General features: G+C 44.5%; 1 protein-coding gene and 1 long non-coding RNA gene across 2 annotated transcripts in view; one reads left to right on the top strand and one right to left on the bottom strand.

The window, feature by feature from the left end:
- Nucleotides 1-27,076, top strand: part of TMEM178B (transmembrane protein 178B) — a 328,885-nt gene that overhangs the window by 28,061 nt on the left and 273,748 nt on the right. The gene's annotated exons all lie outside the window — the stretch shown is intronic.
- LOC122464744 lies at nucleotides 1,598-25,527 on the bottom strand. Its single transcript, XR_006289063.1, has 6 exons — nucleotides 25,460-25,527; nucleotides 16,762-16,854; nucleotides 16,050-16,103; nucleotides 5,273-5,357; nucleotides 4,144-4,309; nucleotides 1,598-3,122 (listed from the first exon to the last, which is right to left on the bottom strand). It is a non-coding gene; the product is annotated as an uncharacterized LOC122464744 (long non-coding RNA).

The raw sequence follows: 27,076 nt of genomic DNA, 5'->3' as shown, positions 1-27,076 counted from the left end.
TACCCTGGCCACCTGCTCTCCTTTGCTGTTGTCTCACTGCGTGTTCTTCTGCGGATGTTGTGTCTTCTGGAGCTTTCACCCTTCCTCTTGAGGCATCTGCTGTGCACCCTATGTCTAAGCATTTCCCACTAAAGCTTATGCTCAAATAAATTTTAGTCTCTAAGGTGCCACAAGTACTCCTGTTCTTTTTCCTCCAGGTGGTGATCCCAAGCGATGCAGACGATCCTGTCCTCAATCAGGGAATCTGTTGAGCCCCCAAAATTGCAAGTGGTAGCCAATGTGCCTAAGGCAGTAACACAGTGGGTCTATCTCCTCCTTCAGATTGGTCTCCCATGAAAACCCGGTGTGATCCCACAGTTTCGTTCTGCTTTGGGGAGCAATAGGTCTCCAGGGCTCCTAGGATTGCTGTGAGGCTTGCGTCAGTGGTGAGCTTGAGAGTGCTGTAGATCTCTCTGCCCTGTTCCCCAGAAAGGTAAAATAGCAGTTTTACTTTCCTGCTGTTGTTGTCCTCCTGCCTGGCCAGGTCTATGTACAGTAGGGGGGAATCAGATAGCAAGTGTGAAAAATCAGGACGGGGTGGGGAGTAATAGGCGCCTATCTGAGACAAAGCCCCAAATATGGGAACTGTCCCTATAAAATCGAGACATCTGGTCACCCTAGTGTACAGCTCAAACTCCTCCTTCCACTGAGTCCATCGCTGGATTAAGTTTGTATCAGCGGAATCCAAGGCTTTGGAGGGGCTTCAGACTGAGTTCCATGGCTCATGCTGCTTCCAGCTGCTGCATGGCTGCTCTCACAGCTGCTCTCACAGCTCAGGCACTGCCACCATGTTTAATTTGTAAAAAGCGAAGCTGAAGGCAGGTTGAATAGAACAAGAGGAGTGTTGTTAAACCCTTATGCACTGCTCTGTCCATGTGGTGGTGTTGCTTCCATGACTCCCCACGTTCCCTGGTGTTTTATCAATACAGTCCCTCCAGGAAACATGGGCCGTCTGACTCCCATTCCACTGATCATGATACAACTTCACCTCTCTGCTTCAGTTTCCCATTTGTCCTGTCTGTTTACACTGTAAGCCCTTTGGGGCAGGGACTATCTCTTACCATGTGTTTGGGGCCTTGATCTTGGTTGGGGCCTCCATGTACTACATTACTATAAATAATAAAAACATAACAGCATAGATCTCAGATTCCATCATCCTAAAGGTCACCAAAATATCCAGAGCATAAGAGCTGAGTATATTGTTAAGGGGGAAATTGTTACCACAGTCACTTAGGCCCAGATGCTTAAAGGTATTTGGACTCCTAACTTCTGTTGAAATCAATGGTAGTTAGGAGCCCAAATACCTTTGAGGATCTGGGCCTTAGTCCCACTCATAGTTCTTCCATCTCTTACAGATTTGCCTAGGTAGATATCTGCACTAGAACATGGAAGCAACATTTATTGAATTGAATGTAGAAGTAGGTCTCTCACCAATGGTGTCCAATAGTGATTAAACAGACAGCTTTCCCCATTAGGTGAGTCAGCAAGATGTACATTCTCAAGAGTTGATGGTGATTGCTTTTCTTCTGTTTTTGAGGGTCTTCATGTTGAGAGGTGACTCTTTTGACATTTCAGTACACAGATGTAAGGAAAGTGGGTATGTTTTTCACATGAGACATATAGGAGCCAAATTGTGCTTGTCACGGTTTGCCAATCCAATTTCAAAGGGTCTAGGAAGACACATCCTCCAGCCAAGTGTCTACTTGATATTCTTGATCACTGATGTTTATTTTGTGACCTTTCCATCAGCTGCTATGTGTAGCTATATGTTCTAGTCTGTTTACTCAGGGCTCCACCTCTGTGATAGCTATTGTACATCAGTTAATTAGCCTGAGAGAAGGAATATCATCTGTGCTTAACATGGCCTTCATTTGGGCCAAATTTGGGATGATATGATTTGGTTTGGGTATGATGAGTGAAGCCCAAAAGGCCTCTTTTAGCCAAACCCTGCTCTGTTCTTCAGAAACGCAACATTCTAAGCACACGTGGTGCACAGATGTCTATTTCAAAGGTGTCAGATATGACCTGTAAACCAGATTTGGCTCATATGATGTATTTTTGGGGCCCACATGACATATTCAGAATCTAAGCTTTCATTAAAAAAACAAGCTAACAACCCCTCCCAATAATCTTCTCGCCCCCATGTCTGTAGAGAAAACCTTCCACATGTGAACAAAGTGTAACCACTGCATGAGTGTGCAGACAGCCTGAAACAAAAAATGATGCAAAGGGGCTAGTACCATTAATCTGATTGGAGCATCAACTTTTTTAAAGCCCATACAGGACCCTTCACTTTCACTGGTTATTTCAGTGGAGGAAATGGAGGTCAGAATGGCAGTGAAGCCCACTAGGGTGGGAACTGAGAGTGGCTGCAGGAAAAGAAATGGAGAAAAAGAACAGAAGATAATCACAAAAACAGAGAAGAGAAAGAGAAACAGGAGAGAGAATAGGAAAGGAAGAGAAGAAAGGGACAGAGACAGTAGAGGCCCAAAGGGGCGCAGATTTTCTCCTGAGTATTTTGAGGGAATGTGTCAACACAGTTGCCCCTTTGAACACCCCACCACTGTGTTTTCTAGTCCAAATCTTAGTACACATCTCCTGAGATATGAATGTGACAAGAAGCCACCAAACAAATAATAAGCGATGTAGTAACTAAGAATTCAGTTGCTACCTCAAGGCCATATTCCGCTCTTGATCTCTTTGCAAGCCCTACTGACACAGGTGTTCCGCTGTGCATCGTGGGGAGCATATAGTCCCCACGGTGGCCCACAGACCGTACTGAAACGTAGAATTCATCTGTCTCCTCTGAATGTGTTTGACACCCTTGGTCTATTTGGATGCTGGAAACATCCAGAGAAACGCCGTCACCATATCACACGTGGGATAAATTGAACTTGTCTTGACAAATCTTTGATCAATCCTGTGAATTTTGTGGGGATGATTTCCCCTGTAAACTGTGATCAGACAGAACCTCCGTGGGGACAAGTCTTTCAGAGCAGCAGGTCTCTTCCTCTGCGCAAGAACACCTCTGCTCAAGTTTTCTTCCTTGATCTGAAGCAGGAACCAGAGCGATCAGGAAAGCCCTGCATATAAATATCTTGTTTAGTTAGTCTAATAAAGGTATTACTAACAGCCCTGCTTTGAGGATTTATTGGGGGATTTCAGTAAGACAGTGTTATCAGTGGAATTATGTTCATTCTCTGGTAAGACCTTGTCTATGCGAGAGAAAATAACGTTGATCCAATCAGAGATATTTTACAGGATCAATGTAATATTCTCCTGCATAATCACAATGGAGGGATTACAGCCCTGCCCTGGTAGTGACAAAGGACTGCTTGACAGATCACAGCCACATTCATTCTCATTGTTTGAACTGTTAAAATATAAATAGAAATTTTAGAAGTGCACATACATACATATGTATTTTAAATAAATCTGAACATTTTCAGGCAATAGGAATGATTTCCAGTCGGTTGTTTTCAAACAATATTGTGAATTGCATGCATTTTTCATAACTGAGCTACAGGCTCCTACTGAAGCATCTTGGTGTGACCTTGAGATACCTCCACCTGAAATCCAGGAAGAGTATGTACATGAAATGGGAGAAGAGGTTTGCAGGGGGTGAGGGGGGGGGAGAAGAGAAATCGATATACAGCACAAGCTATATATTCCAGACATCATGGGAGACACTGACTAAATTTGGGTAATTGAGCTTTTGGATAATCTAAAGATTTCTCTTGGGAGGAGGGGAGGGATTAGAGTAGTTCAGATCACAGTGAAAACAGGAGAACCTAGAGAATACTATAATATGGAGAATAATTTACAATAAAACAAGACTTCCCCAATTGTTATGCCTTCCTCACTGGTAAAAACCTTTAATTTTTAAGGGCCCAATCATGTCCCATTGACTACAATGGAAGTTTTGCCATTCACTTTGGAGGATCAGGCCCTGAATCCTTCCGGCCATATCTCTCTGCCTGTACTTACCCAAACAGTCCCATTGACTTCAATGAGACTTATTCATTTGAGTAAGATAAGCAGGATGTGGCATGGTGTGTGTGTGTGTGTGTGTGTGTGCGCGCGAGAGAGGGATTGTTTTACTACCTGAGATTTACTGGCTTCTTAGGATTTTCACCATAGCTTGTATAGCTCAGTGAAGGACAGAAAGGAAAACCGATGGCTGAGGAACAGCATGACTGCTTGGCTTTTGATAACATCACAGTCCATTTGAACTCCAGTCCTGTGGTTTCAGATAACTTCAGCTGCAGGACTGTGAAAGTTATTTTTGGAAAAAATCTACTGTGAGTGACATATAACATTCGACTGGACAAAGTATTAGGAAAAATACTGCAGGGAACACTCTGGCACTGGCAGGGGATGGGTTAGGTCAGGGGTTTTCAACCTTTTTCTTTCTGAGGTCCCCCAACATGCTATAAAAACTCCATGGCCCACCTGTGCCACAACAACTGTTTTTCTGCATATAAAAGCCAGGGCACACGTTAGTGGGTAGCAAGCAGGGCAATTGCCCAGGGCCCCACGCCACAGGGGGCACCGAGAAGCTAAGTTGCTTAGGCTTTGGCTTCAGCCCTGGATGGTGGGGCTTGGGGCCCTGGGCTTCAGGCCCATGCGGTGGGGCTTTGGCTTTCTGCCCTGGGCCCCAGCAAATCTAATGCAGGCCCTGCTTGGCGGACCCCCTGAAACTTGCTTGCAGCCCCCCAGGGGGCCCCAGGCCCCTGGTTGAGAACCACTGGATTAGATGACCTAATACATCTTTTCATCTTAAGCTCCTATTAGTAGCTTGTAATTAGCCCTGTGCGTGTGCATGGAGAAATAGGGGAGAGAGCACAAGAAACTTTCCCATGCCTTGTGACTAGCCATTGCACTGGAGCTCAGTCTGGAGAGCAAGAGCTCCTCCAGACTACTGCATGCCGTGGACATGTCCTGCACAAAGAGGGCAGGAAGGGACAAGAGGAGGGTAGGATCGAGGCTACCCCAACTCTCAATACATATTGCTGATTGTTTTTTATAAGACATGATTACTTTTGCACTGTGTGTGCCTGCTATGAGCGAAGTGGGTACAGCACCACGGATGGCATCATTATTCCTGGGCAAGATGGGAATGATAGGATTGCCAAGAAAATTAAGTGAAAGTAATCACAATGCCTTTGTTACCTGAAATAATCAGTAATCAGGTTACTTCTTAAAAATGCAATGCTGAGAAGTAATCACTTACTGTATCAGCCCCGGTCATTTCAGCCCTTCGATTTATTTATATCCCTGTAATTCATGGCTGCCTGTCAGTTATTCTGTTGGTGAGCCTGTAGCAAATCCATATTAAAAGAACATTAGGGGGTCTGTCTTAAACCCAGAAAAGCAACGAAAATCAGAGTAAATCCATGCTGATACTCTGCCCTTCATTGCATAAGTTCAGGATGGACTCTTATCCCAGATTTCTACTCTTAACTCTTAGTTTCCTGGCTCTTTTGAGTTTACTCAGATCCCTGATATTACTAAAACACGTTTTCTATGTCAGTGGTTCTCAAACTAGGGGCACTGCTTGTTCAGGGAAAGCCCCTGGCGGGCCGGGCTGGTTTGTTTACCTGCTGCGTCCGCAGGTTTGGCCGATCGCAGCTCCCACTGGCCGCGGTTCGCCGCTCCAGGCCAATGGGGGCTGCAGAAAGCAGCATGGGCCGAGGGACGTGCTGGTCACCTTCCTGCAGCCCCCATTGGCCTGGAGTGGTGAACGGTGGCCACTGTTCTATGTTATTTTAACACACACACAGTGCCTAGGGCCCTACCAAATTCATGGTTCATTTTGGTCAATTTCATGGTCATAGGATTAAAAAAAATCATAAATGTCATGATTTCACCTATTTAAATCTGAAATTTCACAGTGTTGTAACTGTAGGGGTCCTGACCCAAAAAGGAGTTGTGGGGGGGAGGGGGTGTGACGGGGCAGAGTGGCCCTGCACTGGTACCGCAGGGGTTAACCTTTCCTTCCTGGCAGAGGAAGCCCCGCCCCGGAAGCCCTGCTGGGCATGCTCCAACTGGAGAATAGGTATAAAAGCCTGCAAAGGTGCTCAGTCTGGGCTGATCACTGGAGGAGAAGGAGGCACACTGCCAGCTCCTGAGGAGGGATAGCCAACGCTCCCGGATCTAGGGGCCAGCCAAGCTGGGATGCACCCGGAGTCCCAGATGGAGGTCTCAGCAGGAGAGCACGGACTGGAGGGCCCCTCCCCCTGGGGGGGAGAAGATGACATTGAGGATAGGAAGTGACCCAGGGGAACTTTAGAGACAAGCAGCGTTAAAGCTGCACTGATGCTCAGCATGTTGCGGGCGGATCCCCGCTGAGCTAAGTGCGAGGGGAAACTCCGCCAATAGGAGAGCCCTGGGTTGGGACCTGGTGGAGAGGGCGGGCCCAGGTCCCCCTACCCCTCTGACCATTAGGAAACACTTCCCTGCCTGAGGGTGAGGTATATGGATGTTGGGCCATGCTGCCTGGATACTTGGGGGCGTGACACATGGACTCAGACCGTTAGGTCCCGCTACCCTGACCAAGGGGCGAGCATGGGGAAACTGGCCATTGGGCCACATTGGAACACCCTTACAGGACGGGCGTGGGAACGTAAGAGGGGTGAGGCCCCTGACACCCCATCTGTCCCTGCCACAAAGGGGTGCTGCAGTGCCAGACCTGTCACCGGGGGTTGCAAGGTTATTACAGTGGGGGTTGTGGACTGCTACCCTTACTTCTGTTCTGGCTCTGCCTTCAGAACTGGGCAGCTGGAGAGCGGCGGCTGCTGGCTGGGAGCCCAGCTCTGAAGGCAGAGCTGCCGTCAGCAGCAGCGCAGAAGTAAGGATAGCCTGGTGTGATGTTGCCACCCTTACTTCTGCGCTGCTGCCTGCAGAGCTGGGCCCTTCGTCAGCAGCCGTCACTCTCCAGCAGCCCAGCTCTGAAGGCAGCGCATAAGTAAGGGTGGCAATACTGTGACCCCCCCCCAAAATAACCATGTGACACCCCCCTGCAACTCCCCTTTGAGTCAGGACCCCCAGTTTGAGAAATGGTGGTCTCCCCCCATGAAATCTGTATAGTATAGGGTAAAAGCACACAGAAGACCAGATTTCATGGTCTGATGTGTTTTTCATGGCTGTGAATTTGGTAGGGCCCTAACTATGCCCCATTATGATTTGCATTTTAAAATAGCACTCACTGTTTATTTCCTTGATAAGCTGTGATGGCAGCAGGTGAGCATCCTGAGGGCCATAGTCATTGAAGTCATCCCAGGGCAAAATCTTGAAGACTGTGCACAGCTTTTATTTAGTTCTGATCAGGCAAGACTTCTGCTGAAGTCAATGGATGAAATCCTGGCCCCATTGAAGAGAATAGGAAACCTCCCTTTCAGTGAGACTAGGATTTCACGGAATGTGTTGTCTGTGGAGGGGCTGAGTAAAAATGGAGGAAGGCCTTCTAAATTAGTCTCCCCAGCACAGGTCTAACCCTGTGAGCCCCCAGGGAAGATGTGCCCTGTGGCAGATTGGGAGGTAGGCCTAGAGGTAATAACCTACAGACAATACAGGTGATCTGCAACATGTACAATTAAAAATACATTTGTTGAGATGCTTTTATCATATCAATATCAGTCTTGCCAAATTTTACTTGCTATTTTGTTGGGGGTAAGTACTTTTTCTAAGGGGTGATTTTTTTCTTCATTATTCTCATAGTCTAAGAGGCAAGTGAGTAGATTTTTGTGGCCAGGCTGGTAAGTTTTCATGACAATTTTTCAAGGCTATTATAACTAATATAAAAAGAAAAGGAGTACTTGTGGCACCTTAGAGACTAATTTATTAATAAATTGGTTAGTCTCTAAGGTGCCACAAGTACGCCTTTTCTTTTTGCGAATACAGACTAACATGGCTGTTAGTCTGAAATCTCTTTATATTAGTTTCATGTTTGTAAAATAAAATAACCTGACAGTTTACATCAAATATAAACCCTTTAGAAATGGGACTATTGAGTCACTTAACTAAAATGGTCCATCATGCCTCCACCTTCCCCTCTTTCAATTCTCTCCACAAAACTTACTTCTCCTGTGGAAGCTAAAAAGTCTCATGTTCCCTTTAGGCAGACAGTATCACTCTCTACCAGAGAGCTCAGAACTTCCAAGATGCATGGAGTACCAACTAAATCATCTGCATAGTCTTATTGATGTTACCTTCATCCTCCTCTGTCCCCTTCCCTAAAATATTTGTAATAATTATGAATCAAGTTATCTTAACCTGAAGCCTGATCCTGTGAATAATACTGAGTTTACTATAGTGAACAATTCTATTGTGAAAACATTAAGCATTACACTGTTAATGAGTAGTTAGTGTCTAGACATTCAATCGTAAACTCTTTAGTGGTCTGATTCTGCACTCATGTCACACCAGTTATGTGGGTGTACCACTACTGAGACCTGGCTAAATATAAAATGGTATTCATGTCGCTTAAGGTTCTATGCTATCATGGCAGTATCTGAGTGTACACACGCATGGAAACACACACAGATTGGCTAGAATAAGATACGCCACGTATTATTAGCCACCTAAATGGGGCATTGTTATTAACATTTGTAATATGCACTCTACAACTTTAATAATAATTTAAAAAATCAAATATCACTTTTTTAAAATTGCTTGGTAGTGACTGGAGATAAAGTTAGACATCTTGGGAGGGTGTGTGTATGGGGGAGGGGTGTTCTTTCTATTATGTGGACTTATTCAGCCACATGGCTGATACAGGAGCAAGATATATAAATCAGCAAGTGCTGGAAGAGGAACACTTAATTGAAGCTTTATCAACTGCCTGGAGAACCTGACCTCAGACCAGTGGAATGAAGTGCAGTGCTGAATGGGAGGGAGTCCACAGTTTTCACTGATGACTAAACCTGTGTGCACAGAAAGGATTTATTTACCCACAGGTGGCAGAGCACTGCTGAGTTAGGGGTGACTTGAACCATTCTGCTTCATCAATGTAAATAGCTAATTTCAGACTCGTAGCATGGTCTACATTTGAATTGATAAGTAGATACTTGTGTGCAGTGACTGATCTGAGATTTAAATGTTTTGCTGATTCTATACATCTATGGGTGATATCATCATCATGCTACTAATGACAAAACATATGGCAGAATAATAGCACATTCTAAGCCTACAAAATTTAATTCTCTGCATTCTTATACTTGTGTTTGATATCAATACAGTATATAAAGATTGATTTCTAGCTATTTTGGATAGCTACATCACTGTACCATATGCCTGTAACTCTAATACTAAACTATGTGAAGGAAGAGCTGACCGGGTAACATTTCACAAAACTGAAAACAATTATGAGCCAAATCAGTTGAGAGAATTTTAACAAATTGGGAACTATTTAAGGAACACTCTACTCGATGCTCAAGCCACAATTCCACAACTGAGAAAGAAGACTGCACTGGTTAAAAAAAATAAAGATGGTTTAGAGGAAAAGTGAAAGCAACTATAATTTTTAAAAGCATATATAACAAATAATTAATATAAATCAGAAGCTAAGCATTCAAGAAAATTGAAAAGGAAAGCAAAAGGATACAAAGAGACATCTACAGGCTGCAGAGTTAAAGACAATGAGAAGGAGTCTTAGGATTTCATTTGTTCCTAATATACTTAACTATGGTATTGGTCCATTATTAGATGGACATGGTAGAGCTGTCAATAATAACGCAGAAAAGACAGAAGTGTTCAACAAATATTTCTGTTCTGTAATTGGGGAAAAAGCCAGATGATGTATTTGTTATAATGATGAAATACTTTCCATTTCAAAAGTAATTAAAGAGGGTGTTAATCAGCAGCTACTAAAGCTAGACATTTTTAAATCAGAAGGTCTGGAAAACTTGCATCCAAGAGTTTTAAAAGAATTGGTCATGGAGATCTTAGACCATTAATGTTGATTTTCAATAAGTCTTGGAACATGGGGGAAGTTGCAGAGGACTGGAAGAAAGTTAACATTGTTCCAGTAACTAAAAAGGGTAAATGGGATGACTCAGGTCAGTCTTACACCTGTCAGTTTGACATCAATCGAGGCAAAATAATGCAACAGTTGATATAGTATTTGATTAAGTATTAAAGGAATGTAATATAAATAATGTCAACAACATGGGGTTATGGAAAATACATCCTATCAAACTAATATCTTTTCTTGATGAGATTAAAAGTCTGGTTTATAAAGTTACTGTTGATGTAATATACTTAAATTTCTGTAAGGTATTTCATATAGTACTGCATGATATTTTGATTAAGAAATCAAAATGATACAAAATTAACATGACAGACATGAAATGGAATAAAAATTGGCTAACTGATAGGTCTCAAAATGTAACTTTAAATGAGGAATCATTGAGCAGGTGTGTTTCTACTGGGGTCCCAGAGAAATCAGTTCTTGGCCCTCAGCTATTTAGCATTTTTAATCAGTGACCTGAAAGAAAACAAAGACATTACCAATAAAGTTTGCAGATGACCCAAAGATTGGGGAGTGGTAAACAATGAAGAGGACAGGTCACTGATTCTAAGTGACCTTAGATCAGTGGTTCTCAAAGCTGGTCCACCGCTTGTTCAGGGAAAGCTCCTGGTGGGCAGGGCTGGTTTGTTTACCTGCCATGTCCGCAGGTTTGGCCAATCACGGCTCCCACTGGCCACGGTTCACCGTTCCAGGCCAATGGGGGCTGCAGGAAGGGCAGCCAGCACATCCCTTGGCTCGCACCGCTTTCTGCAGCCCCCACTGGCCTGGAGCGGTGAACCGCAGCCAGTGGGAGCCGCGATCAGCCGCACCTGCGGACGCGGCAGGTAAACAAACCGGCCTGGCCTGTTAGGGGTTTTCCCTGAACAAGCCGCGGACCGGCTTTGAGAACCACTGCCTTAGATCACTTGATAAGCTGGTGCAAGCAAACAGTATGCATTTTACTATGGCCAGATGTCAATGTATACATCTAGGAAGAAAGAATATAGGCCATATTTACAGGATACGTCATGCTATTCTGGGAAGCAGTGAATATGAAAAGGTCATGGTGGATAGTCAGCTGAATATGAGCTCCCAGTGCAACACTGTGACCATAAAGGCTAATACATTCCTTGTATGTATAAATGGGGAATATTGAGTTGGAAGAGAGAGATTATATTGATTTTTAAAATTACCAGTGATGGAGAATTCCCCCCCACAACTCTTGGTGTGTTGGTCCAATGGTAATTACCCTCCCTGTTCAAAAGTTGCACCTTTATTTCTAGTCTGACGGCTTCTGTACATGATGCGGTAATGCGCTCTATGGGGGTGTGATTTCTAAAGTGCACTAACGTGTATTAATTGGTCTGTCTAGGCCAGTGGTGCGCAACTTGCAGCCCGCACGCAGCCTGTCAAGGTAATCCGCTGGCGGGCTGCAAGACAGTTTGTTTACATTGACCATCTGCAGGCAGGGCCACCCGTAGCTCCCAGTGGCCGTGGTTCGCTGTTCCCAATGTCCCTGCAGCCTGCGCCACTCCCCGCAGCTCCCATTGGCCAGGAATGGCGAACTGCAGCCACTGGGAGCTGCAGGCGGCTGTGCCTGGGCAAGGTCAATGTAAACAAACTGTCTCACGACCCGCCAGCGGATGACCCTGACATGGCACCTGTGGGCCGCAGGTTACCCACCACTGATCTTGACCCTTCTGATGTGCTTTAACGTAATGCTGTTTGAAAGAGTACTATGTTAGTGCACACACGGGAAACTTTAGTGTGCACCAGCGTGGTCTACATAGACCAATTTATGCGCAACAAGTTAGTGCACTTTAGAAAATCATACCTCTGCAATGCCCCACCACGTAGACAAGCCCTCAGACTAGAAATAACCACTAGACCAACATATCAAGGGAATTTTTAAATCAAGAGTGGATATTTTTCTAAAAGATCTGTTCTACTTGATACAGGAATCAATTCATGGAAGTCCTCTGGCTTAAGTTACACAGTCGGTCAGCCTAGATGATGGTCCCTTTCGGCTATTCCTCTATACAATATGAACGTATGGACGTTAAGGAGCAGCTTTAACCCTACAACACAAGGAAGGACTGACACCAACGTTCCCAGGGTTTTTCTGGCTTTCCTGAGTGTAGGTCAGAATCCAATGGTAGAGGGGAGTGTGTGTGTGTGTGCGCACATGCGGGTGGGGGGGACAGGAGGGGGGAGCATAAATAAGTTAATTATAGAAGCCCAGATTCTGACCATGGTTTTGATAGCTGAGTTAATTTAGTGGCATAGCAGCACAGTAGTCCAGATCCTATTATGAGCAGTGGGCCACGTTCTGCCGTCACACTGATGTAACTCCAAAGCAACTCCATTAACTTCAGCAGAGTCTGGCTCAGTGAGTCAGAATTGTCCTACGGCGTTGTCAGATATCCCACACCATTTCTGTTCTCTCTGGGTGACAGAAGCAGGGAAGGGAAGGGTGAGAAAACACAAGAGGGAGGTAGCAAGGAAGGATAGACACCAGAACACAGGGGAAAGCCAGGGAAGTGGGTGGTGGGAATGCTAGATTTAATATATATCTAAAAAAAAGAATTTATTTTTAAAACAATATTAGACAGGGAGGAAGGAAGAGAGGGAGAGACTGAACGAGAAGGAATGAATGAATAAAGAAAGAAGAAAGAGACATGCCTGTTAGGGATAGTGAACTTCCTTCATTGTTACCATGCCGTATGGGAATAAATAAATCAGTATCTCCCATTAAGTTATGTCACAGCACAATGTAAAGAAAGAGCAGAATGTTGTTACAGCAGGGATTTGATGCTGAATTGCAACATTACACCTAACTAACCCCTCCCCACCCTCCATCAGACAATTATGCATTATATGCAGAGTGCCTTCAATAGCTGGAGAAAGGGCTATTCAGCACATTTGGAATGGAAATCTCTGTTTCCTTCTGCAGGTCATGAAGTGCTGCCCTCTTCTATGTCCCCTGGCTGAGCTCATAGCCTCCCACTCCAGGCAAACTCCCTAGCCCATACTTTCACCCAACACTGAGCTCCTTTGCATCTTGCAGGTTTTTTTTAAACACACTATATCATATACTGTAGTTATTTAATTTAATCCTACTTGAATATTACACCCTGTGGTATACTGTAATATTAAAATAGATAGCAATGCACTCTTTTAATTAAAACATCCCCTTTACTCCTTTAGCTAGCGTCCAGGCTTCACACAATAGTCAAGGGTCAGATTTTCAAAGATTTGGCACCCCCAATCAGGGACAGATTTTCAAAAGTGTTCAGCTTCCAGCAGCTCCCACTGTGATACTTCTGACCATAGGTGCCGACTCCATGGGTACTCCAGCACTGGAGCACCCACAGAAAAAAAAACTAGTGGGTGCTCAGCACCCACTTGCAGCCCCACTGATCCTCCAGTGCCTCCCGCCTGCCAGCGATCAGCTGTTCAGTGATGTGTAGAAGGTGCACACATCTACACATGTGTAGAATTTTTGGGGATTAAAATTTCACTGAAGTCAATGGAAAAACACCCATTTACTTCAGTGGTCTTTGGATCAGACCCATTCAGGGCATTTCACAGGTATTCTCCATTAGTGATGCTCTTGTGAAGCCCTGGCTGCCTTCCTGTTGCTGAGCCCCTGCAAGAGAATTCCCTTTCCCATTAGTGTCTGCTCACTAACCCTGGGGCAGTTGTATGACATTTCAATGTCCCTTTTCGCAGTTGTAGCAAAACAGCACTCGCAGGGTTGAAACCCTAATCTTCCTGGAGGCTGATCCCAAGTGGGGATCTCTGGCTGCATCCTTACTTGCTGCAGTTGTAGCCACCACAGGAGACAGCTCAAACCCTGTTCTCTGGTAACCCCCTTACAATTGACTCTGTGCTGAGCCCTGGGTGTCCACATTTTGAATGATCACAGGATTGAGAGCCCTCCAGAAAGCACTGCATTCATTCCCAGTAGTGTGAAAAGCTCCCAACAGAGGAGGGCTGGGCTGTTGTTTGATCTAACTAGATAGATAGCCCTCACTGTGGTGTCTGAGTGCTGGTTGTCCAGAGACAGCTATGTCCAGCTACTGCCAGCTGGAAAGGCAGGGTGGAGGGAGGTGTCCCCAGAGGCAGGGAGGCTCACAGACAGGAGCAGGGGAGTCACAGCAGATAATGGGGGCATGGTTCTCCTCTCATTCACACTGAGGTAAATCACTGCACTGTCCACACTGGAATTACAAAGCCATGAGGTGGTATAAGTGAGAGGAGAATGAGGCCCTGGGGGTGTGCTGAGAGGCTAATCGAGCTAAAAAGCCTCCACTCCCACTTGCAAAATTGGAATTCAACAAAATAGAAGGGCTTCAGCCTGCTGGAGGAATCCTAGAGGGAGCTTACTGCTGAGGAAGTGACCATTTATGAGCATCATGCATCCCCCCCCCCCCCCCCCTTAGAAGCATTAATACTACACAAAGGTTGCAAAAAAAGTCAAACACTCAAAGCTTAGGGAGTCTGATTCCCATTTATGTTAAGATCCCTTTACACTGCTCTGGCACAGCCTAGAGGCCCCAACCAAATCAGGGCCTTAATATACATATTAGAGACAGTCGCTGCCTCCAGGTATGCAATCTAACTGGAAAAGACACAAGGCAGGAGAGAGGGCAGTACTATTATCCCCTTATAGAGATAGGGAACTGAGGCACAGAGAAATTAAATCCCAGATCCACAAAAGATTTATTTCAGGAGTAGCAGCTGTGTTAGTCTGTATCCACAAAAAGAAAAGGAGGACTTGTGGCACCTTAGAGACTAACCAATTTATTTGAGCATAAGCTTTCGTGAGCTACAGCTCACTGCATCGGATGCATGTAGTGGATGCATTCGATGAAGTGAGCTGTAGCTCACAAAAGCTTATGCTCAAATAAATTGGTTGGTCTCTAAGGTGCCACAAGTCCTCCTTTTCTTTTTTCAAAAGATATTTAGGCTCCTAACTTCCACTGATTTGGAGCCTGAATACCTCTGTGTATCTGGGTCTGTCTAGTCCGAGGTCACAGACAAAGCCTGTGGAAGATCTGGGAATTCAACCAAAGTATCCCGAGTCCCACTCTAGTGCATTCACCACAGGATCATCCTTTCATTCTATGTAATACAAATAATGTATTGTTCCAAGAGGTAATACACTGTAAAGCTGAGTAACGCCTCAGGTTTTACATTTAACAAGGGAACAGTAAATAGTACAGCTGTACAACATGGCTGAGTTAATATCGTTGGATCATTCTTAACTTTCGGAGCATACTGACTTTTGACAAGCTGATCTTGCAGCCTCCATGTTGCACTAACGCTGGGGTTCTTGCATTTTAATTTTTTTTTAAAAGGAAAAAGAAAACAGGGTAAAAATGGAAAAAAGCAATTTAAGATCTGGACATAATCAACTTTCACAGTTTATAAGGTCTGTTATAAGATCTTGTAAATATCTTGCTCCACTTCTATTCATCTTGCACAGTTTACCAATGGGTCATTTAAGCTCTTTGGTCTATCAAAGCTTGAAAACCTTATAAATAAGCTCCCTTGGCTTCCATTCTCCACAGCTGTGTATTGTGTCACAACAAACATCAGACAGGCTGACTATGATTCTTGCTTTTCTTTTTTAGGTTTATTTTTCTTTTCTACTGTTTAAAAAAATGCAAACAAAAGTAAATTCAAAAAAGAAAATCTTCATTCAAATAAAGTTAAATTGCTGTTGTACTCAGAACAGTGAATTGGAGAAAAAAAAAAGGGGGGGGGGGAGGGAAGAGTTCCATAATTATTCTCTTTCAGTAGCTTCCAGTTCAAATTTACTTCATTTACAAGGTGATTTTTCTGACCATCTAGCCCTTTAAATTCAACTTGAGATCTGGAGTCAAGCCATGTCCTTTCTGGCTCATGCATAATCACCCATCATAAAGATTCTGCAAATAGAATATAGCTGCTAAGTGGGTAGTTCACACATGAGGCAAAAAAGATTCCAACTCACCCTTCCATCTCTGAATTGGCTCTGCTATGCTAACTGGTTAAAACTCACTTATGCCTGTAAAGCAAGCAGACGTGCATTAGAAAGAGAGCCAGAGATACACTCCCTTGCATCAGAGGCCTGGTGTTAGGCCTGAGGCCTGAACTAAAATAGTGGTCAAGCCTCACTAATATAAAGCAAAAGTTGCAAGAGACAGGCTGTGAACTCACAGAACCTGGCACCAGGGCTGGTATTGCACAAACACACACATTCCTAAGAAAAGCTAGGCACAGGACACTCATGCAAACACATTCCAGAATGATGGTACCAGAATACCTCCCTGCCCCCAGAGATAACAAGAACACACTGACCCCTCCTAAAGATAAGGTCAGGATGATAGTGTGATGTCTAAAGATGTTTTGATCAAACCAGCATGTACAAGGTAATGGGTGGTAACAACCCATGTCAGAGGGGAAATACATAACTTGTTTGTATTGATGTATAAAATGATGCCTCAAAAGGAGTGTCTTTGTCTAGCCTAGGGAGGAACAGAAAGTCCCATCGGTCACTGAGCTGATCCATTGTTACAGGCACACATGTATTAGTGGTCTGGTAAAGTCTGCAGGATACTAGTACCATGTGTCGTTGACAATAAACCTGGCTGGGTGCCTTCTTTGTACCTTACCAGATCTTGATGTCATTGGGCAGTTTGCTCAAGGTCTGCTGTGCCAGTTACCTGTGCAGAGCTGGGATGGCATACAGAGGGAACACACGCAGCCAAACATCCAACAACAACATGGAATGGCTTGAAGACAGTCATGGAGCAGATCTATAAAACAAGACGACACCATTTTTATATAGCCCATTGTCTCACAGCTGCACTTTTTCTGAGCCAGAAAACTCCAGCGCAGCTTCATTCATGGCTGTACACCGGCTTCCTCCAATACAAGCCCTGGTAGAAGTGCCCCAGCAGTAGAAAGTCCACCAGGCAAGGTTTGTAGCAGTAGAAGGCAATTTTAATTACACCTCCTTTGGAGGCGGATGGGACTGCAGTGGACCATAGAGCTGGTGCCATCTTGGGAAGGGGCCTTGGCCATGCTGTCTTAGAGGTGAGCGGATTTAGCAGCCTCAGTCAGCAGATCTCCTGGGAACCCTGACCACAACTGAAATCTGCTCTCTCCCCTGGAGCAAACCCTGAGACACCCCCTTCTGCCCTGTATATGGGTGAATCCCTCTCAGGTGCAGAGGGATGAGCTGCCCCAGGGAGATGTAATTTCCACTTCCCTGAACCTGTTTGGGTGCATGCAGCATTCCAAGTTGATGCTCTCTCTTTTCTGGGCATTAGTACTGCCTCAGCTATGGCAGTTGACACTGAGCACTGTTCCAAGATCTCTGAAGGGTGCATTTGTATATCTAGCATATGTGTTCTGCAGACTGACACAGTTTGTGACAGAAACTGTTGGCATTCTGTGCTGCAAGATGCCATACTCCATCTCTCCAGGGTGAGGCGAGGACATGGTTTCAGCAAGCTCTCGCTACTCTTTTCGTGGGTGCTGAGTCTGACCTTTAACATTATTTTAACCCAATTCTCCTGTACTTAATGCACTGAGCAATTGGGGGAGAAGTGGCAGCACTGTCTGATCAGACATTGCTCCCCTTACGTGAGTTCCCAGTATTTCCCAGTGGCCACACCCTGTTTGATAGATGTAAGCTAGAGCAAGGTATTATATTTCTGCATTGCATTTTGCTCTATTCAGTTTCTGTCTGGAGAAATACAAGACCTTGCTGGGTCCTTTCAGAGATATGCATTTGGGTTTTGCCTCAGCAGCAATGGGTCTTGGTTATTATCTTTAAAATCAACTGAACCACTGACAGGTCTGTGTCTATGGCTCCTCTCCTGATATTGCATCAATAATGCTTGAAATGCAGAAGGTGGCTCCATTCATCCCCCAAAAGATGCAATTGTTTCCCTCTGGGTGTGGATCTGTGCCTGAGCTTTAAGAAGCCCCAACTTTTCCCTTGTTTTAGTTCACTCATCCCAGCCACAAAGGCCTTATGTTGCAGTCCCCAGCATCTCAGCCAAGGAGACTCCCTTTGGAATCTGGCAAAGCCACTTCTAGGTCAGCCAGTGGAAATGGGATTGTGACTGATATGACATTCAGTCCTGATGGGCTGAGTGCACAGACTTTGCTAGCCTGCAAAGTGAGAGATCAGGATTGAGATTCCTTTCTTGGTGGTCTCACTCCTATTCTTCTCAGTCCTTTGATCCCACTTGTCATAACCATAAGGGTAGCCTAAAATTCCTCTTTACCTGTAAGGGGTTAAGAAGCTCAAATAATCTGGTTGGCACCTGACCAAAGGAACCAATGGGGACAAAAGATACTTTCAAATCTGCGGGGGAGGCTTTGTTTTGGGTTCTTTGTTTCTGGGTTCGTTAGTCTTGGGACTAAGAGGGACCGGACATCAATCCATGTCCTCCAAACCATCCTGAACCAGTCTGACTTTTTTTTCCAGTGTCCTGGAAAAGTTTTTAACCTAAGCTGCTAAAAATAAGTTTAGGGGGTCTTGCATGCAGGTCCCCACATCTGTACCCCAGAGTTCAGAGTGGGGAAGGAACCCTGACACCACTCCTCTCCATTCCCTCCTGTGCTTTTCCCTAACCCTGTTCTCTGGTACTGCCCTCACCCTCGTGAGCTAGCCTGTTATTTAATCCACCCTCCAGCCCCTGTCCATTCTGCACCGACCTCTTACCTTCCTGCGTGAATAGCAAAGTGAACCTTACAAGGTTCCTGATCTTAGACGTGCCAGTCAAAGATCTTCTTATGTCACATTGATGGCTGCACACAAATGCAAGCTCATATCAGTGCAGCAAAGGATCAGAGCAAAGGAGGACAGCTAGCCAAAGAACAGCTAGCCAAAAATTCAAAAGGTAATAATAACATGATAGTTAAGTACACCAGAAGCAGGAAGTCTGCTAAACAACCAGTGGGGCCGCTGGACAATCAAGATACAAAAGGAGCACTTAAAGACAAAAGTCATTGCAGAGAAACTAAATGAATTTTTTGCTTCAGGCTTCATGGCTGAGGAGGTTAGGGAGATTCCCAAACCTGAGCCATCTTTTGTAGGTGACAAATCTGAGGAATTGTCACAGATTGAAGTGTCACTAGAGGAGGTTTTGGAATTGAGAAACTTAACAGAAACAAGTCACCAGGGCCAGATGACATTCACCCAAGAGTTCTGAAAGAACTCAAATGTGAGATTGCGGAACTATTAACTATGGTTTGTAACCTGTCCTTTAAATCAGCTAGTGTACCCAATGACTGGAAGATAGCTAATGTAACGCCAATATTTAAGAAGGTCTCTAGAGGTGATCCTGGCAATTACAGACCGGTAAGTCTAACGTCAGTACCGGGCAAATTAGTTGAAACAATAGTAAAGAATAAAATTGTCAGACACATAGAAGAACATAAATTGTTGTGCAAAAGTCAACATGGTTTCTGTAAAGGGAGATCATGTCTTGCTAATCTATTAGAGTTCTTTGAGGGGGTCAACAAACATGTGGACAAGGGGGATCCAGTGGACATAGTGTACTTAGATTTCCAGAAAGCCTTTGACAAGGTCCCTCACCAAAGGCTCTTACGTAAATTAAGTTGTCATGGGATAAGAGGGAAGATCCTTTCATGGATTGAGAACTGGTTAAAAGACAGGGAACAAAGGGTAGGAATAAATGGTAAATTTTCAGAATGGAGAGGGGTAACCAGTGGTGTTCCCCAAGGGGAACTCCTAGGACCAATCCTATTCAACTTATTCATAAATGATCTGGAGAAAGAGGTAAACAATGAGGTGGCAAAGTTTGCAGATGATACTAAACTGCTCAAGATAGTTAAGAGCAAAGCAGACTGTGAAGAACTTCAAAAAGATCTTACAAAACTAAGTGATTGGGCAACAAAATGGCAAATGAAATTTAATGTGGATAAATGTAAAGTAATGCACATTGGAAAAAATAACCCCAACTCTACATACAATATGATGGGGGCTAATTTAGCTACAACTAATCAGGAGAAAGATCTTGGAGTCGTTGTGGATAGTTCTCGGAAGACGTCCACACAGTCAAATAAATTGGTTAGTCTCTAAGGTGCCACAAGTCCTCCTTTTCTTTTTGCGAATACAGACTAACACGGCTGTTACTCTGAAACTTATCAAAATGAGTACATTATAAGTTGTCAATAAGTTATTGTAGGAAACAAAGGTTATGGCTAAAATTTTCCAACAAGCACAAGTCTAAGCTGTAAACTGGTCAAGTAAGAGGGCTAATAAACCTCTTCTGTTGGCTGTAAAATAGAGACAAGTAGTTATTGTCTAGGTGCTCCACACAGCTGTAAAGTACAAGGCACTTGGAGGGCATTGTGACTTAGAGACTAGGAGTGGTTGAGTCATTACACAAAGTAAAACTATTTCCCCTTGTTTATTCCCTCCCCACCCCCAACTGTTTCTCAGACGTTCTTGAGAACTGCTGGAAATGGCCCACCTTAATTATCACTACAAAGGGTTTTCTCCCCCCCCCTCCTCCCCCACTCTCCTGCTGGTAGTAGCTCATCTTAAGTGATCACTCTCCTTACAGTGTGCATGATAAACACCCATTTTTTCATGTTGTGTGTATAAAAATATCCTCACTGTATTTTCAACTGAATGCATCCGATGAAGTGAGCTATAGCTCACGAAAGCTTATGCTCAAATAAATTGGTTAGTCTCTAAGGTGCCACAAGTACTCCTTTTCTTTTTGCGAATACAGACTAACACAGCTGCTATTCTGAAACCTGACAGTGTGCAGCGGCAGTCAAAAAAGCAAATGGGATGTTAGGAATCATTAAAAAAAGGGATAGAGAATAAGAAGGAGAATACCTTATTGCCCTTATATAAATCCATGGTATGCCCACATCTTGAATACTGCATACAGATGTGGTCCCCTCATCTCAAAAAAGATATACTAACATTAGAAAAGGTTCAGAAAAGGGCAACTAAAATGATTAGGGGTTTGGAATGGGTCCCATATGAGGGGAGAATAAAGAGGCTAGGACTCTTCAGCTTGGAAAAGAGAAGACTAAGGGGGGATATGATAGAGGTCTATAAAATCATGAGTGGTGTGGAGAAAGTGAATAAGGAAAAGTTATTTACTTGTTCCCATAATATAAGAGCTAGGGGCCACCAAATGAAATTAATGGGCAGCAGGTTTAAAACAAAAGGAAATTCTTCTTCACTCAGCACACAGTCAACCTATGGAACTCCTTGCCTGAGGAGGTTGTGAAGGTTAGGACTATAACAGGGTTTAAAAGAGAACTGGATAAATTCACGGAGGTTAAGTCCATTAATGGCTATTAGCCAGGATGGTTAAGGAATGGTGTCCCTAGCCTCCGTTTGTCAGAGGGTAGAGATGGATGGCAGGAGAGAGATCACTTGATCATTACCTGTTAGGTTCACTCCCTCTGGGGCACCTGTCATTGGCCACTGTCTGTAGACAGGGTACTGGGCTGGATGACCTTTGGTCTGACCCAGTATGGCTGTTCTTATGTACTTATGAGGGAATGGGGGAAGCTGCCAGTACCATGTAGCTGCATACACTGACTGACTGCAAGGTCTGCAGCTAGCATGTTGTGATACATGGGATTCAAACTGCTTTTCTTCAGCAGCCTGAGACTTAGGGTATGTCTACACTATGAAATTAGGTCGAATTTATAGAAGTTGTTTTTTTTAGAAATCGGTTTTATATATTCGAGTGTGTGTGTCCCCACAGAAAATGCTCTAAGTGCATTAAGTGCATTAACTCGGCGGAGTGCTTCCACAGTACCGAGGCTAGAGTCAACTTCCGGAGCGTTGCACTGTGGGTAGCTATCCCACAGTTCCCACAGTCTCTGCTGCCCATTGGAATTCTGGGTTGAGATCCCAATGCCTGATGGGGCTAAAACATTGTCACGGGTGATTCTGGGTACATATCGTCAGGCTCCCGTTCCCTCCCTCCCTCCATGAAAGCAAGGGCAGACAATCATTTTGCGCCTTTTTTCCTGAGTTACCTGTGCAGACGCCATACCACGGCAAGCATGGAGCCCGCTCAGCTCACTGTCACCGTATGTCTCCTGGGTGCTGGCAGACGTGGTACTGCATTGCTACACAGCAGCAGCAACCCATTGCCTTGTGGCAGCAGACGGTGCAATAGGACTGGTAGCCGTCATCGTCATGTCCGAGGTGCTCCTGGTCGCCTCTGTGAGGTCGATCAGGAGTGCCTGGGCAGACATGGGCGCAGGGACTAAATTTGGAGTGACTTGATCAAGTCATTCTCTTTAGTCCTGCAGTCAGTCCTATTGAACCATCTTATGGTGAGCAGGCAGGTGATACGGATTGCTAGCAGTGCTACTGTACCATCTTCTGCCGAGCAGCCCTGAGATGTGGATGGCATGCAGTCCTTCTGCACCGTCTGCTGCCAGCCAAAGATGTAAAAGATAGATGGAGTGGATCAAAACAAGAAATAGACCAGATTTGTTTTGTACTCATTTGCAACCCCCACCCCGCCCCCTGTTTAGGGGACTCATTCCTCTAGGTCACACTGCAGTCACTCACAGAGAAGGTGCAGCGAGGTAAATCTAGCCATGTATCAATCAGAGGCCAGACTAACCTCCTTGTTCCAATAAGAACAATAACTTAGGTGCACCATTTCTTACTGGAACCCTCCGTGAAGTCCTGCCTGAAATACTCCTTGATGTAAAGCCACCCCCTTTGTTGATTTTAGCTCCCTGTAAGCCAACACTATAAGCCATGTCGTCAGTCGCCCCTCCCTCCGTCAGAGCAACGGCAACCAATCGTGCATCTGAGTTGAGAGTGCTGTCCAGAGCAGTCACAATGGAGCACTCTGGGATAGCTCCCGGAGGCCAATACTGTCAAATTGTGTCCACAGTACCCCAAATTCGACCTGGCAAGGCCGATTTAAGCGCTAATCCACTTGTCAGGGGTGGAGTAAGGAAATCAATTTTAAGAGCCCTTTAAGTCGAAATAAAGGGCTTCATCGTGTGGACAGGTGCAGGTTTACATCAATTTAACGCTGCTAAATTCGACCTAAAGTCCTAGTGTAGACCAGGGCTTAGGAAGGCACTAAGGATTTGTATTACTGCATACTTGGGTGCACACAAATCTAGAGGGGCACATCCTGGGAAGGGAGCTCTGCCTCAAGCTGACCAATCCTGAGAATGGCCAAGATGGTGTGGTGAGGGTGTGGAGTGGCTCCTAGCCTCACAAGGGCATGGGGAGCTCATGCAAGGCAGCTCCCTACCCTTCCCCCCAGCTCTGTGCAGCTCCCAGCCCCTCTCTTACTCAGACAAGAACAGCAAATACAAGTGAAGTTGTGAGGTTATACTATAGTAACTCCCATGTAACAGCCTTCTGGGGGAGCCCAAAGATAGGGAGTAAGCAACTCAGCATGGGAACCTGAATCTTAGCAGGCTGGTGGGTGGGAATTTAGAGAGGTCTGGGGTCTCTCCTCTCCCAGTTGCCCATTAGGTGTATGAGATATGAGAGATCTTCCTTTGAGACCCCACTCACAGCTGTTAGCTAATTATTAGTTCCTCAGTGTCTCCCTGGTTGAGCTTCCTACCTGTCAGTCACCCAGTGCAACACTATGCCACACAGCCGGGGAAGCATTGTCTCCCAGTCATGTCATTCCCTAGCAATCCCACTGATCGTGGACAGTGGGATCATAAACTTCACCTTACAGGGGACAAAGAGTTATACACTTGTGGAGCAGTTGAGGATTGTGTGGGTGTGGCTTTTGGCTATTCCTTGGAGATTCAGATGGGCTCTGCACTCACACAGAATGTGGGTCAGGATTTAGCCCAGTTAGATTGTTTTTCCTCCAGGAGCCAAGCATTGTGGAGACTTCAGGAAATTTGTCAAAGGCCCCCTGCTGATTTGTGTAGCATACTCTGATGCTGTTGTCATTGAGGCTCTCTACATCTGTGTATACATTCAGTATCAATTGGATAGATTTTCAACTCAGAAATATGCAAGATCTGGGGAAAATTATCTAAGACACACATACTACTCAAAAGGAGGGAGAGACCTGGAGAACAGTAATGCTGAGACCTAGGGACGATAGTGGATAACACAATAGACATTAGTTTGTAAAGCATTATGTCCACACAAAAAAACCAATACAATTTTGAACTGCATATACAGAAGCATCATAGAAATGTAGGGCTGGACGGGACCTCAAGAAGTCATCAAGTCCTGTCCCCTGCACTGTTACAGAACAGGATAGTAATAGATTGATTCTATACTGCTCTGATGCATTCACACCTGGAACATCACACTCCGCTCTGGGCACCATATTACCAGGAACATACTGGCAAATTGAAGGAAGTTCAAAGAAGAGCAACAAAAATGATCAGGAGACTACAGGGTTTGAGTTATAAGGAAAGATTCAAAATGCTAAAATTGGCTAAGGGATGAGTAAGATGGCAGTGTGCTAACAATCTCCAAATATTTGGAGGATGTTAATTTTAGGGAGAGGGAGGAATTATTTAATGTGATTCAGGGTGGGTGTGTAAGGGACCAGCGCATAGGCAGTCTGGCCCATTGGTCTCAGCTCAGCTGGTGTCCACAAGTCAACAACAGCCACAAAGCAGGAGTCAGCAAGCAGGAATCAGAGTAATCACTAGAGCCAGGATCAATAGGCAGAGTCAGGCTGGGGTTAGAGGTACTGACCAGTACCCAGTGCTCCTTGGATATGGTTCTACATGATCCTCCTATGGTGATGTGGGAACAGCAGCTGGCCCGGGCTCGATAACCTTGAGTTTTAATCCCATGACCCCTTATGGGGTATGTCAAGGTTCCTTCCCCACTCTAAACTCTAGGGTACAGATGTTGGGGACCTGCATGAAAACCTCCTAAGCTTACTTTTACCAGCTTAGATTAAAACTTCCCCAGGGTACAAACTATTTTACCTTTTGCCCTTGGACTTTATCGCTGCCACCAAACATCTAACAGGTATATAACTGAGAAAAAGCCTGTTTGGAAACATCTTTCCCCCCCCAAATCCTCCCAAACCTTACACCCCCTTTCCTGGGGAAGGTTTGATAAAAATCCTCACCAATTTGCATAGGTGAACACAGACCCAAACCCTTGGATCTTAAGAACAATGAAAAAAAGTGTTCAGATTCTTAAAAGGAGAATTTTAATAGAAGTAAAAGTAAGAAGAACCACCTCTGTAAAATCAGGATGGTAAATACCTTACAGGGTAATCAGATACAAAACATAGAGAATCCCTCTAGGCAAAAGGTTAAGTTACAAAAAGACACAAAAACAGGAATCTACATTTCATTCAGCACAGCTTATTTTCTCAGCCATTTAAAGGAATCAGAATCTAATGCATATCTAGCTAGATTACTTACTACATTCTAAGATTCCATTCCTGTTCTGTTCTGTTCCCAGCAAAAGCATCACACAGACAGAGAGAACGGCTTTGTTTCTCCCTCCCCCCAGCTTTTGAAAGTATCTTGTCTCCTCATTGGTCATTTTGGTCAGGTGCCAGCGAGGTTATCCTAGCTTCTTAACCCTTTACAGGTGAAAGGGTTTTTCCTCTGGCTAGGAGGGATTTTAAAGGTGTTTACCCTTCCCTTTATATTTATGACAGGGTATAATGAGTGATGAGACAAAATTAAGGGAGAATTTAGCCTGAATATCAGGACAAATTTCCTGCCATTGAGATGTATATTATCCTCATGCTGTCTATCTAGGGTTTTGTTGCCTGGCACTTACCACTAAAGGATTTGAGCTGCTGGGGAGCAGTCTCCCCAGGAAAAACCCATCACTTCAGACTTTAATAATTAGATAAAATGAAACTCTAGAAGAAAGTAGTGTATGGAAGAATCCTGCCCTGGAAGAGAGAGGGACTAGAAGATTATCAAAATAGCGCTTTTCTAGGAGTTTGTGATATATCTATTTGTCCTTTGAAAACTAAGTTCTATGTGATTAATAATGCCTTGTCATTTCTCCACCATCCTTTTTACTTCCAGTTGTTCTGCTGCTTTAAACTAAACTAGGATCAGCTGGGCTAGGGGGGAGGAAAACCATCTTATGCTCCACTTAGGGATAATTGATTGATCAAAGGGCAGAAGTGCTATGTGTGTTTGCAATTCTAGACAGATATGACTTCAGCCATTTACTTAAGAGTTCTGGTGTCCACAGCCAAGAGTACTGAGGTTTTGGTATTATCCATTTTTATTTTAGTTTTTTTCTCCCCCAGAGAGGCTGTATATTGCTTTTCTTTATTTGATCTGCTGCAGTGCTGATGGGCGTTCAACATGAGAACAGAATGGGTTTAGTGCAGATAAAGATATTCCAAAAAATATTTAGCATGAGCCGTACATAGGAGCATATTTTCAGCTCTACTACAAGGCTGCAGCTACAACCGCAAATATTATTAAATGTGTGCAACGTTCATAGGAATTCTGAGGGGGACAAAATGCCAGGACAATGAGCAGAATGTTTCCCCCTTGGCTTGTGGATACTTGCCTTGCAGCTTTTTGATGGAAAGAGAAGTGAGAGAGAGAGAGAGAGAAGCAAGCCCTCTGCATTGGTTCATTGCACCTCCTGTATTTTTGAACACTCTTATCTCACTCTTTGCCTGATGACCCATTTTACTTTAGCTGCTTGATACACGCTTACTACTGTGTGGAAAAAAATAGCATAAGGTCCCTAGATGTTAACTGCATCTGTTAATGAACACTGAAAATACACCGGAGAAAATATATGATTGGGCTTGTTTTTGTTTGTTTGGGGTTGTTGTTGTTGGGTTTTTTTCCTCCCATTTAACTCAACATTGTGGTCAAAGGGCCAAATCCTGAGTTAATATGAGCAGTATCCAGCATGGGTGCCACTTGTGGCCCTCAAAGGCCTCTGTTAAGAAGCAAATGTATATTTGATTGTAAATAGAAAATGTGCTCCCTGAGCCGCATCCTGGGGTTTTTAAACTGAGGCCAATCAACTCTGTCAGTAGGGGGCACCAC

This window comes from Chelonia mydas, chromosome 1 (assembly GCF_015237465.2).
Source record: "Chelonia mydas isolate rCheMyd1 chromosome 1, rCheMyd1.pri.v2, whole genome shotgun sequence".
Taxonomy (NCBI): Eukaryota; Metazoa; Chordata; order Testudines; family Cheloniidae; genus Chelonia; species Chelonia mydas.
The sequence above is the reverse complement of the archived record's forward strand: the minus strand, read 5'-3'. Positions and strand labels throughout refer to the sequence as shown.